Source organism: Terrapene carolina, unplaced genomic scaffold (assembly GCF_002925995.2).
Source record: "Terrapene carolina triunguis isolate 2854851 unplaced genomic scaffold, T_m_triunguis-2.0 Scaffold33911, whole genome shotgun sequence".
NCBI classification, from domain to species: domain Eukaryota; kingdom Metazoa; phylum Chordata; order Testudines; family Emydidae; genus Terrapene; species Terrapene triunguis.
In genome coordinates this window covers 899,031-914,113 of record NW_020698262.1, presented here as the reverse complement: position 1 = coordinate 914,113, position 15,083 = coordinate 899,031, and the positions used below count along the sequence as shown (strand labels likewise).

The window sequence follows — 15,083 nt, the reverse complement described above, 5'->3', positions numbered from 1 at the left end:
CCCTCCCAGGCTCTCAAGTCTGGGAGGGAGGGGGAGCAGCGGCGCGCGAAACGGCCGCTCGGGATCTCCCTCGCCTTCCCAGGTTTGAGAGCCTGGGAGGGAGGGGGAGACTCCGAGCGGCCGCGGCGCTCTCAAGCCTGGGAGGGAGGGGGAGCAGCGGCGCGCGAAACAGCTGTTTCGCGCGCCGCGGCCACTCGGGATCTCCCCCTCCCTCCCAGGCAGCAGCAGCGGAGGTGAGCTAGGGTGGCCCATGGCACATTTTTAGAGGCGGCATTCTGGCGCCGGCCATGCCGCCCCTATAAATGTGCCGCCCCAAGCACCAGCTTGTTTGGCTGGTGCCTAGAGCCGGCCCTGATTACGTCGACACAACAGATCAATTTAAGAATGATGGGAGAGTGAGTTAAGGTGGAACACCATTTTTTTCTGTGATTGCTTCATCATTTATCAGTTTGCATCAATATCATAATACTTAAAAGTAGAGTTTTGTTGGTTATTAATTAACTAAGATAGGAATTTATTAAAGCACAATATAAAGTTATTATTTATTATTTCTATCTGCACCTGTTAACTTGCATGCACCTGGCAAAATAGAAAGACAACAAGGACGTTGATCTTTGAAGCCTACAACCTAGACAATGTGTAGCCACAGACGGGTAACAAGACAATAAAGAAGTTTAGAGTAGCATCTAAGATTACCCAAATATCCAGTTATGACCAGTGCACTTTATTTCGTAAAGTGATATCCTGGTTAATTTCATCTAGGTTTGATAGCAGAAGCAGTTCTTAAAGATGGGCTTGAAAAAGGAGAGGGTGGGGACTTTCAGATCAGCTTAGCCAGGACACTCCAGACATGTTGGGGACAGGAGAGCATAGAGAAAGGCACAAAAGATGTTTGCCACTGAAATGGATGAATGGGGTATTGAGGCTGGTATCTATGATGGAGGAGACGGAATGGGAGGGTATGCAAAAAGAAACAAGGTTGGCAATGAAGAGGGGCAAAAATTATGAGGTCTTGAAGGTGATGACAAGAAGTTAAAACTTTATGCTCTAGAGAAGTGGAAGTCAGTGGAGTTATCGGGGGTGATGTGGTTAGATCAATTGGCAAGGAATATGATCTTGGAATAAGCATTTTGAATGGACTGAAGAGGAGTAGTGTGGGGGTCTGGGAGACCAGAGAGGAAGTGGTTATGTTAATCAGCAAGATGGAGGGATGATGACAGCCTGCGCCTGTAATCTGGACTGAAAGAAAAGGATGGGTCTTATAGCGAGCATGCAGAAAGGAGTGGCAGCATTTGGACACACTAGGATGTGCAATGAAAGGGAGAGGAGTTATAGGCCAGGAAGAATATTGGTGGTGTCTACAGAGAATGGGGGATTTGAGTGAGGATATGAACTCAGTTTGGCCATGTTATATTTATGTTGCTAGTGAGACATTGAGGAGTAGATGTCCAAGAGATCGGTAGAAATCCAGGATTGAACTGAGAAAGACAGATTATGTGTGGAGAGACAGATTGGTAAGGCAAAGAAGATCAAGTGGCACGAAGGGCTAGCTTCACTGGGGTATGTTAAAGAGGAAGGAAAAGAAGTCCCTGAGTGGATAACAAGGAGGCAGGTGAAAAGGGTGCTAGAGAGGAGGGGCATAAGAGGCGGTCATAGTGGATCTTGTCCATCTTTTCTTTGAAACTGTTGGCAAGATCCTATGTGGAAAAGAAGAGGACACAGAAAAAGTGCAAGAGAAGGTTTCAAGATAGATCTGAAAGTTGCAAATTTATCTTTTTTATAGTGGCTTGGCACTAACCGATTTTTAACAGATTCTTTCCTGAAACGCACAACATCTCTCTTTCTCTAAAAAGTGCAATAAATTCAGTATTTGAAAGTTGACTATTAGGCCCAAATAGTCAGTGGGCCTCCATTGTTTGTGACTGCATCATATTTCACATGAATATTAACCAATTCTTAGATTCATAGATTCTCAGGTCAGAAAGGACCATTATGATAATCTAGTCTGACCAACTACTGGTCTTACTACTTGTTCCAGCCTTTCATATGCAAAAACATATTACTGTTGCAATACAGTGTGTTTCACTTTAGAGCAATAAATAGTATGTAGCATTGCAACCCCACTGAAAACTATGGCAATACATATTGATCAGACTTGTTCTCCAGGCTACAAGTTCTAACGAACTGGAATATGATGAGGATTGGAAGGATTAGATTTTTATTAGTAGATGTCAGTAAATGTTGATTTCACCATACATACATAAATCAACAAAAATATTTTCATCTAAAATAATTGAAATTTACAGCCAAAGTAAAAATAATATTGCTTGAGAACATATTAGATTTTGATTTAAATGTATTTACCTTATATATATTAATATGTGGTGTTGACAGTGTGTTTTAATGTTTATAAAGCTTTAGCTTTTTGAATCTCAATGTCTAATGTCATGAAATAATTATTATCTCACTGACCCCACCCCCATAATTTCCAACCACTGTAAAAATTTTAAATCAATAAAAATAAAACAAGTTTAAAACCCATAATTTTGCACAAATGTAAAAATGTAAATCAATAAAAAAAGAAAACAAATACTTTCCAATCAGACACTGATATTAGCCACTCAAACCCCTTCAAATTCTCTGAACCTCCTATATCTGGGCTTGAAATCTTGCAAGAATGGTAAGTCTCAACAATTTACACTATCACGTCTTAGGCGGACATTTGCAAAAAAACATGCACAATTGGAAAATAGTGAGGGAGTCAGGGTTATGTTCAAATGATACTCTGCTCAGGTTCACTGGAATTTTGGATGAAATTTGAATTGATTCGTATTTTAGCTATATCAGTTTGCTCATTCTTAATGATAGAATGGGGAGGATCACATGCAGTATATTTGGCATGCTGGATTAATCTGACAGCATTCTGCCATTTCAACCCAGTATTGTCTATTCCTCACTAAGTGATTATTAGAGTTACTACCCTGGTTCCAAATTATTCCCAGTAAAGAAAAACACAAGTCCATCTTGATTAGTGAGCCAAAATGAGCTTCATGGTAGCCATAAGTGACTAACTAGAGGCAGTATATCACCACGTATACCGTAAATAAGGACTGACTCTTTGCTTGGTAGAAGTACTGATCTGAAAACTTTGCCTTCAGCCAGATCCACAAAGATCCGTGAAAATCCAAAAGGATGATTTGCAGAAATTCAACTGTTACTAAAGGGCCATGATTAATTTATTCATGTTGAGCTGTACCTTATGCCACAGAAGTCTCACTGAAGTCAGTGGAACTTCTTGTGGAGTTAAAATTACTAAGGGTATCGAAAGCTAGCCTAAAGTAACCACACAGCTGCTGAAATGTTGCAATTAATCACATGGAACTTAAAAAAAAAATAAAAAACAAAACACCAAAAAACTTAGCCCTAACTATTCAAGAAGAACTTTTTTAAAAATACCAGTTAGAACCATTTGCTCTTAATACTATTATTACAGGTTCAAATACCAAAATGAGGAGACGTGTTTACTTAAAATCCTTATATCACAAAGTTTATTAGTTCAATTATTAATTAGTTAATTGGCTAAAACCAAGGCATAATTGTTGAATTTCACTTTTATAGAACAAATTAAAAGTTGTCTGAGTTAAGAAAAATTGCCTTTGAAATTATATATATATATATATATGTGTTGAAATCACCTTAAAAAAAAAAACTAGAAGGCTTGAATCTGAGACTAATTATCCAGGGACTAATTATAGTTTAAATTATTCTTTGAACAGTATTTTTTTTAATTTGGTACTAACATTTTAACATGAAATTCTAGACTAAGTTTACACAAAATCCATTTATTGTGTTTGTTACAAGTCCACATATAAAATTAAATTAGTGGGTGAAAAAAAGGCAAAGGGAATAACATAGGATTTATTCATTGGGGCAGCCAAGGTCTTTGAGATAATTACTTTCAATCAAGGTGGGGCCGACCATTTAAATTTATGCCGACACATGTGTGTATTACTAAAACAGTTTAGCATTCATGGAAATAGGGTTTAGTCTGATTCCAATAGAGCTATCACATCTGGTTTACACTCAACTATGATTTATTCTTGGCAGAATTATATGCATGCATGTAACTAACTATTTAACTTAACCACTGAGACTCAATATGTTTCTGGATTATTTTATTTGAAAGTACACACCAGTAGACTCACTAGGATAAAAATTACATTTCAACAAGGGTTCTGTAGCATCCGTTTATGCAGAAATACAAAAGCAAACAGATAATACTTATTAGCAGGTATTATGCAAAATTTATGACCACTGAAATGCAATACATTTGAAGCATCTCTTCAACAGACTGGATGGCTCTGGAGAAAGGTAACAGGAGAAAGGGGAGGGAGGGATAGCTCAGTGGTTTGAGCATTGGCCTGCTAAACCTAGAGTTATGAATTCAATCCTTGAGGGGGCCATTTGGGGCAAAAATCTGTCTGGGGATTGGTCCTGCTTTGAGCAGGGGATTGGACTAGATGACCTCCTGAGGTCCCTTCCAATCCTGATATTCTATGATTCTATAAGGCATCTTTTTTAACCTGGCCCAAATTGGCAATGACTGTAGATGTTTAGTGCTGCATTTGAAATGAAATGGTGCTCTCAGTCCTGTTCCAAGCAGACACAATGTCCGTATTATAAAATCCCAGTTGGTGTCCCCAGTTGCCAGTTTCACTGGGGTGACCGAGAGTTCTGTGTGTACAGAGGATGAAGTAACCTCTTAGATCTAGACTCTCCCTAGAACAGGACTGAGCCATGCTTGTGCAGAATGGGGAAACTTGCACTGTCAGTGCTGTACATGTCTGGTGGATAAATGGAGCTGAGTTCTTAGGGCTGGTCCACACTAACCCCCAAGTTCGAACTAAGATACGCAACTTACCGCGGGTCCACAGGCGGCAGGCAGGCTCTCCCGTCAACTCCGCGTACTCCTCTTGTGGAGCAGGAGTACCGGTGTCGACGGCGAGCACTTCCAGGATCGATTTATCGCGTCTAGACAAGACGCGATAAATCGATCCCAGAAGATCGATTGCTTACCGCCGAATCCGGAGGTAAGTATAGACGTACCCTTAGTGTTATCAAACTGTCACCTTGCACAAACCTTAAAATTCTGCAAATTGTATTTTAAAAGAATGTTGAACTTCATTCTTTTTCTATTTTATCCCAGCCTTTGAGCAATGTGGTCCCTGCCTCCTATTGGCATCAATGGGAGCTCTGCCACTGATTTCAGTGGGAGCCAGTACGGTCTCTTACTTCTCCAGTAACATGAAATCTCAAATGCATTTACATCTTAGATATATTGATGTTTTCTATACTTGGGTTCATTCTGTTTAAAATGTATCAGCAGGAGTTCTGTTCAATGTTGTTTGCTTTACAATAATATTATTTAATCTCTAATGAGTGGCATACTTAGTTCTGTATATCTGCCCCATTGTGGTATGTTTTATTTATTTTTTTTGGTGATGAGCTACTAAGTTATCCTTATAACAATAATTTATTCTTGGAAATGTACAATAGTGTTTGACCAGTACTATTTCAGAAAACCCTGCATCCTCTTTTCCACCCTTCATTTAATCCTTGCTCCTATAATCCATTTAGATTGATTTCTACTACTTCAACTCAGTATCCATTCCAATACAATTAAGAACTTTGATGAATTCTTTAGCTGATTCAGAAGGGAGAGGACTCTTGTTCATTGCAAAAGTTTGAATCAACAAACTAGCATTTGCTTAAGACAGCATTTTAAAACTGAAGAGCTAAATTACAGCTCCTGGAGCCAGCTGAGCACTGTGGGGCCTGGAGGTTTGGAAACCACTGCACCACCCAGCCAGTTACAGTAGAAAGCATTATGTCTTTGTCAAACAGAGGAAGGGATAATGCCTTCTTCCACAAAGGAGCCAGCAGCAGTCCTGGCTGCTACACTTGATATCAGCCTCTGAATGTTAGCTGGCTTGCAAGGTGGGGAGGCACTGCATATGAACCAACCACACCTCGATGGTCCCTTGTGGGCCTTTGAGCACCACTGGCAACGTAAATCATCCACTTTGAGAACAGCTAAGAGCATTATGGATGCTATAGGTGCACTGGGGATGGGGAAGGAAAGGGACTCTGCACCCAAGTATGTCTGTGCAGGGGCAATCATCATTTTCTCTTAAAGTATGTACAAGCTCTCTCTAATCATTACACACTACTATAGAATAACTTATATGATTTATATTTGAAGTTAACTGACTGATATGATTTAATGAGACCTTGTAACTATCATTAAACTGTATCCATGAGAATTTCTGGTTTTGCAATCATATGCTAAAATTTCTGTAAGTCATCTAAACTTCAGGTCATGTGTCTGAATTTCAGCCCAAATAGAGACAAACACTGGAATCAGAAATTGTATGCATAGTACTTACTACAGATTGATTTACAATTTCACATGCCAATAATTAACATTTTAAAATCAATACTTTGTTATATGCCATTTCTGCATGTTATTAGTAATGGCTTATTTTTCACGTATCAGTAGGGTTACCAGATAGCAACTGTGAAAAAAATGGGAATGGGGGGGGAGTAATAGGTGCCTATATAAAAAAAAGTCCCAAAAAACAGGACCATCCCTTTAAAAATGGGACATCTGGTTATCCTAAGTATCAGTTATATATGTTTTTGAATTCTGTATTCCAAAGTGTTTTGCAAAATGACAGCTGGGATGCTGTGGGCCATATACTGTTCTCAGTTACACTGATGTAAACTCAGAGGAACTCTAATGACACCAGTTTACACCAGTGTAAATAAGAGCAGCATTTGGCCATTTGAATATAAAATGCATGCCTGTTTCTTATCTAAAGTGTCTTTCAGTCTTTTTCAAATATCCTCCATCACTGGGAAGAATGTGCTAAGATATTATCCAAGTATTACCAGTAATTTTTATCATATTACTTTTTCTCCTCTCTCTGTCTCTACATTTGTTTCCTTTCCCATAGCATGAATTGATGCTTTTTTTGGAAGACAGAGGAAGAAGATAGCAAATCCCTTAAAAATCATTGTGGCTGGGAGAACAGATACTGTTTATTTTACACCTAGACTCCAGCTGTGTCACTCCTCATACAAGCTAAAGTTACATGATTTCAAAACTTTGTAGTGAACTCCAAGGTGGTAATATGATGCTGAAGGTAACACGATCCACTGACTAGAAAGATGTTAATCCTGACAAACTGCCTGAGCATTAGCCTGAACCACAGCTAGATTGAATTCTGTCTCCCCTGAGAGGGCCTGCAATGCTGGTAGTAACAAAACGTCTTTTCATAGTGCCCTGAGAAGCAGATGGGCCACTAAAGTGATTTAGAGAAGAGCATCAGTGCCCTCTAGTGCTCACAAGTGTAATGCCTTTGAAAGAACAATTACCAAATTTAGAGTGCCCCAAATTTCCAGCTACCATTATACATGAAAGAAATAGACTTACAGCTATAATTTCTTTACTACCACAGTTACTTCAGAGACATTAAACTACATAATGTCCAGTTTAGTAAATCTGGAGGAATTTGATATAAATTCCTTCTTGATTTCATACTTCTATAACTTTAAAAAAAACCATAATTTTTAAACTGATCCAGAGACCATAACAAATATAAGTACTGTAAAAACTACATCCAAAACTTGAGATCTTTTAGTCAAATCAATCCTTTGACTTATAAATGTCTCAAATATAGTCTTATAACCATCTTTTAATGACTTCAAACTATTTACACGAAAACAAACAAACAAAACAGGGGTTTAGTAATCCTATATATGCAGTTTTGGAGCATAGTATTCGAAATGAAAAAATAACTATACTTTCTAGGAGAATGTTTTGGAACCCCCTGATCTTCAACAATATAACTCAAATACACAATTAGAGACACCCCCCTACCTCCACCCCTGCACCCTCAGGTCACTGGGATAATTTTAACAATATACACTTGATACATTCAATATTGTTCAACTTATTAGTAGTACCATTGAGAAAAAAAAATAATGCGGAGAGTAAGTTAGACAGTGAAATGAGATGTCAGTACTTAACTATAAAATGAAGCCCTCTTAAATCACATGCATCAAGGCCAGATCTAAAGTCCATTGAAGTCAGTGGGAATACTTCCGTTTACTTCAATGGCCTTTTAATTTGGCCCAAGAAGGGGACCGTGAAAACCGAAGTGCCATTTTTTTTAAAAAAAGTTGTCATGTTATTAGAAATTGCCTATAGATTCTGAGCTTTACATACAAATACCAAGGCTTTGCCACCAAGAAATATGTAGGTATGTGGCTTAATGGTTTCAGGTGAAACAAGTGAAAATATTATTTCTCACACACTAACATCTGATGGCAAAACATCTGATTCAGAATGTATTCAAATAATTTTAATAGAGACACACTAAGCAAAAAAGAGAACTATTTTTTAAAGAAGTTTGAAATTGCATTATATTTTTATAAAAAACGGCTCAATACCTGAATTTAAAAGAACATCCTTTTAAGAATACTGTAGTAAAAATATTTTCTGCTTAGTCTCATTATTTGTTTAAATGATCTGTGGAAAATGTAGCCTCTAAGCTACTGCAACTCCAAAGTTGATACATATATTCTGAACTGAACAAAAGGCAATACTTCAAACTTTATTAAAATGGTATGCTAATTGCACTTGAACTCACATAACACATACAAATGTTTTTGCAGAAAAATCATGAGATTCTTTCTAACTCTTATAATTGCTCCAAATGTGTTGTGCAACAGAAATAATTTCATTTTATCATCCATCTCTCAATCGACATTTTTCTATAAAGGTCTTCATTCAAAAATTGCGAATCACAAATTGCAGTTATTTATCCCATCTATTAACACAGTTTATTATAATTGCTTCTGTAATAATGATCTAGTCCAGATCATCATAATTTTTACAGACAAAAACACTTATATAAGCAGACTTTGTGTATTTCAGCAAAGTTTAAGCTGCTATGAAAAGTCTACAAATAGCATATTCCAATCATACTTATTTCTTCATATTAGAGTACCAAGCTTCATGTTTAAATACAAATTCAATATTTCAACCAGAAAATCCTAATCACAAGGTGATTTCTAATTTGTTTTCCTATAGAGGTCTACATTCCTTGGTAAGATCTGTAGTCCTTTGTTTTGTAACTTTATTTTTTTGTTCTCTTGCAATAGCAAGGGAAACTGCTTTGGGAGTGCAATCAGAAACTCCTGTTTTCTAGGGTTTAATAATTAGAAGAAATGGGGGGGAGGCTTCTTGGAATAAAGATATGAAGCTTGGTTCCTTTGCTCTAGCTTGCATTATTCTCTCTCCTGTTCTTTATTGCTTATCTCCCAACATCAAGAATTGTGCTGATGTTGTGCTATAAAATTTTTGCTCATAATAAAACATCTGCATTTGCATTTTCATATAAAAAAATCCAAAGACCCAAAAGATCATTGACTTGTGTTTCAAATCCCAGTGAAAAAGGAATTGATTTATGCCCACTTCAGATTAATTATTGCAAAAACCCCTAAATAAATACAACATTTATTTATTAACATTTTAACTGGACTAGAGAAAAAATGTGATATTTACCTAGGAAACCACATAAATCTGGAAATATTGCAAGCTTTAAAAAAAATAAGTACATTGCCTGCTTCACCAGACATGTCTCAGCATCTCTGCTTTGGAATTATTTATTGCTTTTTGCATTCAACAGTTTTATTATTAAATAATTATAAATATTTGATTTCTTAATAGAGGTTTGATGGTCTGTGAACTTCTTATATCATCAACACAAATCAACAGGAAGAAAGTCCTTTCCCATGAGTTACAAACCATTGGAATGTGAAAAACAAATGAACTTCCCCCAAATTAAAGGCCATTTTCTGAATTAGTGACTCCTGTTGCTAAAGAGAATCCTTTGTCGTAGATACTTCGTTAGGTGAATATTATATTACATAGTCACACTGTGCCCTTTTTAGCAACGGTACGAAGAGGATTCCCCAGTATATGCTAACTGGCTTATTTCAGTCCTATCCTGGCCAAATTCATATTTTTAAAAGGGTGGATAACATATGAGCATATCTATGAAAGGTAAAGTCATTTACTATGATGTCAGACTGCAATATGTGCTCCTGGAGGATTACACAGGAAGGGATTTTATTCTAAAAGTTAATGGTATGTATGTGGACGTGCAGCCTTAAAGCGTCATCTAGTTTACCTTCATTGAGATTGTGATTACGTATAGACCATAATGATTTTTAAGACTAACCCAGTCTATAGATACCATCTTAGTATCTTGTGACTACTACTGCATGAATTTAAAAACAAGCAAAAAATCAAAGTCTTGCTCGCTTCCCCTCCCCCCCCCCCCTTCCTATTCTGGAGAAGGCATTTTTCATTTCATGCACTCCTATTTTCGCTTGCATTCTGCATATCCATTTCATGATTGGGAGCTACCATGGCAAGGGGAAAGCTGCTTTTCACTTCGTTTCTTTTGATGCCTGCTTATCCGGAGGACCGTTTTTTTGAACGCGCGCGCACACACACACACACACACACACGCGAAGATTGAAAAAAAAATACTGAATCGCAAGGAGATTTCTTTCCCCTCCGGAACGATCACTTCTTCCCCTTTTGGAACCCAGTCAGCTCCAGTCGCACCGAGCTGGTGCAGAGCAACGCAGCCAGACTTGCTCCGGCGCTAGGGATAAGAGTTGCCAGATGTGGCTTGTGCTTGCCCGGCGGTTGCTCCGGGACCCTTTGGCACGGCTTTCCCAATACTCAAGCCCCCCCGGACCAAAAGCAAAGGGTCTATGTTGGGTGTGCGCGCCTGCCCGTCCCCTCCAGGGGCTCGGGAGCACTCCCCACAGCACAGCTCTCCGGCAGCACACTCCGACCTTAGCCTTTCGCTGCTGTCAAGTTTCTAGCGCACACAGAGACATCCAGCCGGCTCGGCTCCCTCGGCCACTGGGCAGGGGAGCTATAGACAGCGACTCCGCTTCTATCTACCACCCGAAACGCTCCTTCTCTTCCCCTCCACCTCGCAGCTCCTTTCCCGGCAGCAGCCTTCACTTATTACCGTCCGTCCCCCCAAAATACCCATCCTCAAAGGCAACCCCAGCAGCAAAACCTCCCTCCCCGCTCTCCCGGTACAGCGGGGGCACGGCCCCGAGCCTTACCTGGGAGTCCAGCCGGGCGGGCTGCTTCCCTTGGTCACCTGCGGCGGAGGGCGAGGAGGCAAGTCCCATTCACAACTAGACACTGAACAGACACAGCAGCATCCTCAGCCTATTACACTCCACTGGCGGCGGCGGCTGAATGAGGCTCGGAGCGAGCGGCAGGAATTAGAAGCGGGGGAAGGAGGGGACGGGAGGAGGGAGGGAGGGAGGAAGAGCGAGGGGGAGCGAAGCAGGGTTAGAGGAAGGAATAGGCTGGAGGCTCCTGCTTCTTCCCGGGCTCTTCTCTTCCCTCCCAAGGGCGATTCCTCCCCGGGCGCTGGGCGTGGGAAGCTCTGAGGAGGAGCCCGGCGCCCCGTCCTTCTGCCCAGCTGCCCCGGAGGGGTGGCTGCCAGCAGCCAGGGCTGCGGCACGGCCATCTGGGGCGCTCCCCGCACCCCGCCATGGGGGGGGGGGGGTCTTCTGGGACCCTGGCTCCACCCCCTCCCCCCCACACACACACACGGGTGTTGGGGGCGAGGCCACCCACACTGCTGGGATTGCGGCTGGGGCCACCCGCTAACCCACTGCTCCGTCTCCTCAGGCGGGGGGAGCCCACCTAGGCGGAGGGAGGACTCGGTGGCTAGCGAAGCAGGGGATCCCTGGCTGTGTGTGGGGGGGTGCCCCACCCCAGCAGGGGGCCCCGATTGTGGGGGGACTTCCAGCCCAGCAAACAAACCCCATTTGTGGAGGGAGCTCCAGCCCAGTAGAAGGCCCTCATTTGGGGGGGAGGTGACCGGAGCCCTCCTGCCCCACCCCAGCCAGCGCTGTTAGTAGAACTAGGCGAAGCCTGGGGGTGCCGACCCCATCAACTGCTATTTTTCCAAGTTACAAATTTTCCTAGAAAGGTTCCTCAACATTTTGCCATTTGGCAAGCCCTGGGCAGCTCTGGTTGGTAGGGTGGAGGCGAGTAGCCCTACCATTCAGGGCCCTCTGCTGGGGAGGAGTTTGCATGACCCCCTGCTCTAGCAGGTGAGGTGGAGCTACAGATCGATCCCTCTTCCAGACCCCTCTGTCCACCCTGTCTCTAGTTGTCTGAGGACTACTGGCAGTATTTTCCCCACAACCAGAGGCAGAGGCCATGGTCCCCATCCCAGGCTGCTCAGTGAACAGCAGGAGTGGCTGAGTCTTTTCACTTCGTGGACCTCCAGAGAAAAGTACAGCCAGGGCCACCCTTCGAAAACTAATGGCAGTGGCCTTACTCCCCACCCCCAAACACACACAGTTAGGAACCATGGCCCAAGTTGCCCTTTTCCATCAGCCTTAGAACCAGTGGTGGTGGTGAAGACCTGTCTGTTCCCTGGATTCCCAGTGAATGCGAGGTGTAACAGTCATAGAATCATAGAATATCAGGGTTGCAAGGGACCTCAGGAGGTCATCTAGTCCAACCTGCTGCTCAAAGCAGGACTAATCCTCAAGTACTGATTTTTTGCCCCTATCCCTAAATGGCCCCCTCAAGGATTGAGCTCATAACTTTAGGTTTCACAGGCCAATGCTCAAACCACTGAGCTATCCCTAAAGCATCTCCTTGCTCTCTCACCTGTGCTCCAGCCACAGCAGATCATATATGGCCACCTAATATCCAGCCACCCAAAAATAAGCACAGCAGAAGCAGTTGGGTGTTCTCTAATCCCAGGAGCTTACTTTAGTGTTTGGGTTGGATGGATCCATCCACTGGAGCCTGCATCTGGTGGAGATAATTTGCCCATGCCTCAGTCTGTTCCACAGGTTCTCACCAGTTACACTCACATTGTTCTGTAACTTTATAGCCAGACCCCAAAGAACATGACTCTTGTACTTTGTGGTTAATTCAGCATTGCCAGCAACTCTATGCAGAGAAAAAAATGGCACAGGCACTCCATCGGAGAAGAAACAAAATGTGGAAGGGGGCAGCCTGGTAAGCAGATGGACTAAAGCACCCTGGGCTGGGAGGGACACAATGCTCATGAGCCCAGCAGATTAAAGCTACTTCCTCCTGAGTACCACTGGTCTCAGGGAAAGAGCAGGGAGCCTCAGGCACTCTGGGTTGGTAGAATTAGGTCCTTGGAGAATTAAAGAAAAAAAAGTATTCAAAGGGCCATTGTGAGTTGGAGATTCAATTCACAATCCCATTGGGGCAGGGTTACCTTTGTGGGGAAACAGTTTTTAGGGGGTAGGAATGTTTTAGATTACATACGGAGTAAGATCATCTGATATTATGATAGTACCTGAAAACCCCAATCCAGACTTAGGGCTCCATTGTCTGGACACTTTACAGACAAGTAACAAGGAAAACAGTCCCTGCCATATGGTGTTTATGATCTAGGTGAGACAGGATACAAGAAGTGAAAGAAAAAGATAAACATTGCAGGTGTGAATTGAAAGGAGTAAAACAAGCTAATAAAATATTATTTATTTACTATTTTATTTTGATGGGAACAGTGTTTTCAGGTGGCAGATATCTAGTGAGGAGGAAATTTGTTTTGTGGAAGAAGTGGTTTGGAGGAAAGTTTCATAAAAGCAAAGTTGATGTGGGGAACTAAGTGAGAGGAAGGTATTTTGAGGGAAGCGAGTTTCAGAGAAGTTATTTGATGAGAATGTATTTTGGATGTGCTTTGTGAGGGGAATTTGTTTGGGAGAGGGAAGCTGTGAAGAAGTAGGAATTTTGTGAGCATTGTTTTGAGGGAAGGCAGCACGTTGTGAGATTTTTACACAAGTAAGAGTTGGCTAAGTCATATAAAGTCTGGTCCCATATACAGAGCAGAACACAGAGTTTACTTTTCTCACAATGGACCTGATACAACTCCCAGTTAAGTTAATGGGACTCTCTCCACTGATTTTCATGCAAGGTAGATTAGGCCCTAAATCCTCTGGAATTATGACATGGAAATAAGCAATTGTTTTCCTTTGAGTATATACTGTAGTGACTGATACCTAGTGTGGTTCTGCTGTTGTCTCTAGTGGTAACTGAATTTCCATTTGGCAAAGCTCAGAGCTGGAGAGTTTGCTGGAACATGTTTTCTTCCCTTTTCCATTGCTAGTTTTGGGAGCATAGGTGAAGAGATGATTGTTGAGATTTTCTTTTTAAACTGCCGAGATCAGATTTTTCTTGAATATAAAGGAAATGTGAAAGCAATTTCAATCTAATTAAGCATACACAAAAGGTACTTGTAATACTCTGTAGTCAAAGAGCATATTGATCTATAATGTAAGGGTGCATTAATTCTATTCAAGAAGCATGTTAACAAATGAGTGTGTCAACATTGGATCTGGTGATTGGCTTAAGTTTGCCCCCTGCTTTCTGAGCTAAAATTTCAAAGATTAAAACTAATCCGATGTTTCTATTAGATTTGTCTTGTATCATCCTGTGCCTATAGCAGTTGTAGTTGGAGAGTCCCATCCTGCAGGAAAAATTAAGATGAAATTCTCATCCAAATCAATAGAGTCCCAAGCTCAGTGCTGCCCTTTGTGTATTCAGTAGCATCAACAGTCAGCAGCCAAACCACAAAACAAGACATATTAGGTCAAGTTTTGTTCATGATTAGAAACTGAAGACAGTGGTTTGCATGGATATATCTGAGGGCAGAATATGGCAAATTAGTATTAGCCACTCCATGGTGTAGAAATAAAGGAACAGTTCCTAATTACTATGTCAACATTCCAGGAGGTTTATTTTGGAAGGGCCACATTTTGATATCCTTACTCAGGAAAAACTCCCACTGAAGTCAATGGGATTTTTCCTGTTTCTGGACCAAGATCTGGCAAATAGCTCCAGAACACAGAGTCCAGCCTAGACCAAATACTAAAGGGAGATGTACAGGAGGCAAGGGAAGAAAAATCCCCTGGGC

General features: G+C 41.3%; 1 protein-coding gene across 1 annotated transcript in view; it reads right to left on the bottom strand.

Moving 5' to 3' along the window:
• LOC112103381 (cadherin-11-like) overlaps positions 1-11,405 on the bottom strand; it is an 85,738-nt gene extending 74,333 nt beyond the window's left edge. Inside the window, exon 1 of the mRNA XM_026663713.2 lies at positions 11,221-11,405. The gene's annotated coding sequence lies outside the window, so the exon portion shown is untranslated. The remainder of the gene's footprint in view (positions 1-11,220) is intronic.
• Positions 11,406-15,083: the final 3,678 nt, after the last annotated feature.